Raw genomic sequence first — 2,560 nt, 5'->3', positions numbered from 1 at the left:
GGCTCGGACTGCTGTAATGTTTAACTTCGCTGAGTGACCCAAACTCCTTGTTTACTTGAGCCATGTGGGCTTTGTTGCCTGACCAGTGTAGACACTTCTCATGTTGTAATTTTCATTTTACCTTGTATGTTGAAAACCTTAATAAAACTTTACTTTGAAAAAAAAATAAAAATGTTTTATTCAATGTTATGTATGATGTTCATACAAGGTTGCCTTACAATGTTTTATTGTTTGATATTTAATAAAGGGGCTGCTGTGGCCTTGTTACCACCAACACTGTGTCTGTCATGTTTAAGGTAAGGGATTCCTCGTTACAAAGGGGGCTTTTGGGGGTTGGTGGATGGTAGGCTTTAGCAGCTATAATATCCCCAAGTCAAGGGTCCAGGCTGTAAAAGAGAAGAACACCGGAGCAGCCAGATACACTGACTCTAAGGCTGAGCCTCATACTTCTACCGAAGCTGCAGAGTTGAGATTTGACGTCTGCAGCGAGCGCTTCTCACTGAGCGACGGGTCTCATCCCAGGTATTGCAGGGGGACCCCCCACTATCAGCTATTTATCCCATAACCCATGGATAGGGGATAAATTAATTTTTGCCATAGTTCTCCTTTAATTGGCCAGAACACACCCAAAATCGGTCCCAGCCAAATATTGCTTTGTGTCCTGTAATTTCTCCCAGCTGTTCTTTTTCTACCTGCTTGTAAGGCATGCCTACACTCTCTAATTCCTTAAAGTGGTACTCCGCCCCTAGATATCTTATCCCCTACCTTAAGGATAGGACAAAAGATGACTGATCACTGGGACCCCCGCGATCTTCATGCAGCACCCGGCGTTCCAAGTAATATATTTAGAACTCTGGGTTCTCGTGGTGCGGGTCGTGACCTCACGCCACGCCCTTTCCATTTATGTCTATGGGAGGTGGTGTGATGTCACAAGAAGGTGTGGCATGATGTCACGAATCCCACCACAGGAACCAGTGAGCTAAACATACTATTTAGAATTTTGGTTGCTGCATGGAGATTGCTGGGGTCCCAGCAGCAGGATCCCATTGATCAGACATCTTATCCCCTATCCTTTACATAGGGGATAAGATATCTATACCCCTTTAAGGGACAGTTCATGTACCCAAAAGTTGATCCTTTGCAACCGTATGACCCCTAGCAAGTTCCCTGCATGAGTCCCATTCATCAGAAAAAGGCTTGTGCATGGAACTTGCTGGGTGTTCTACGTTTGCCTCATAAACTGAACCAGCCAGCACCAGTTGCCTCTCTCCGCACCACATTATGCAGATCGTGCAGGAGAGCAGCTTTGGTCATCCATGTTTTGCTAACTCTATTTTCACACACAGAAATAAATAAATGAGTCGAACAAGTCAAAGAACAGTTTAAAAAAAGGGGAACTTTATTTATTATTTATTAAAATGTTTGTGTAGGGGATTTTTTGTAACCTCCCATCACTCACAAAGAGCGTACAGTAACTAATACTCAGGACAGGAAAAACCTCCAGAGGGGAGGAAACCTGTAGGGAATCCATGGCTACTGTATGGCCCTTCCTCTGGGCATACTAAAGGAGGTTACCTCTAGAATTTGGGCAAATGTTTCTGTGTATGTGCATGATTCCTAGGCCTGTGCCTTCATCCAACGTCTTGCTGTAGGTCCCGAAATGCTACTCCATGTCCTGGAAATAGTGCATCTAAGATAGGGAACAAAAAAAGATTATTTACATGTTTATCATAGAAATGCACATGGAACTACAATAAAGACCTTTTGGACAAAACAATGTAACACTTACCAGTCACAGTCATGTGCATGACTTTGCATTCCCGTGTCCCTACACAGTGTCCAGATGCCTTCATCCAACGTCTTGCTGTAGGTCCGGAAATGCTACTCCATGTCCTGGAGATAGTGCATCTAAGATAAGAAAAAAAAGATAGATTATTTACATGTTTATCATAGAAATACACATGGAACTGCACTAAAGACCTTTTGGACACAACAATGTAACACTTACCAGTCACAGTCATGTGTATGACTTTGCATTCCCACGTCCCTACACAGTGTCCAGCACCGGCCCCTCACTGATGGAGAATGAACAGGAGCCGTGTTATTTCTGCTCAGTGCTGCTCTTTGGTGGACAATGGTTATGACATCACATGTGTGACACGCTGTTACCTCCTGGGAGTTCTATTTCAGTAGTGCTGCTCTCTGATTGGCTGAAAATAAAAAAAGCTTTCTAATATATTCTGTATGACTGTTAGCTAAGGTTTTTGACAATTTTTATTAAAATGGCGCCACTCCCTGTGGGTGCGTTATATTTGTTTCTCCTAACCAGACATTATGTATATGTAATATCATTTGGTGGCCCCAACAGCCTGGGCCCATAGGTTTCTTACATAGATCAATGCTACTCCGGTAGGCTCAATGAGCAGCGCTGGCCGCCGGGACGTCTGACGAGTGACGTCCCTGACGTTGCGGTCTGGAGCGAAGGATGTCACTAGTCATACGTCCCAGCAGCCATTGATTTAAAGTGGTCGTGGCTCCTGCTGCCAGTTCAAGATCAGAC

General features: G+C 44.1%; 1 long non-coding RNA gene across 1 annotated transcript; it reads right to left on the bottom strand.

The window, feature by feature from the left end:
- Positions 1–1,375: 1,375 nt before the first annotated feature.
- LOC130368196 (uncharacterized) lies at positions 1,376–1,860 on the bottom strand. The gene is made up of 2 exons (XR_008892344.1): positions 1,790–1,860; positions 1,376–1,690 (listed from the first exon to the last, which is right to left on the bottom strand). It is a non-coding gene; the product is annotated as an uncharacterized LOC130368196 (long non-coding RNA).
- Between the last annotated feature and the right edge of the window lie 700 nt (positions 1,861–2,560).

This window comes from Hyla sarda, chromosome 4 (assembly GCF_029499605.1).
Source record: "Hyla sarda isolate aHylSar1 chromosome 4, aHylSar1.hap1, whole genome shotgun sequence".
Taxonomy (NCBI): domain Eukaryota; kingdom Metazoa; phylum Chordata; class Amphibia; order Anura; family Hylidae; genus Hyla; species Hyla sarda.
Note: the sequence above shows the minus strand (reverse complement) of the source record. Positions and strands in the feature narration are given on the sequence as shown.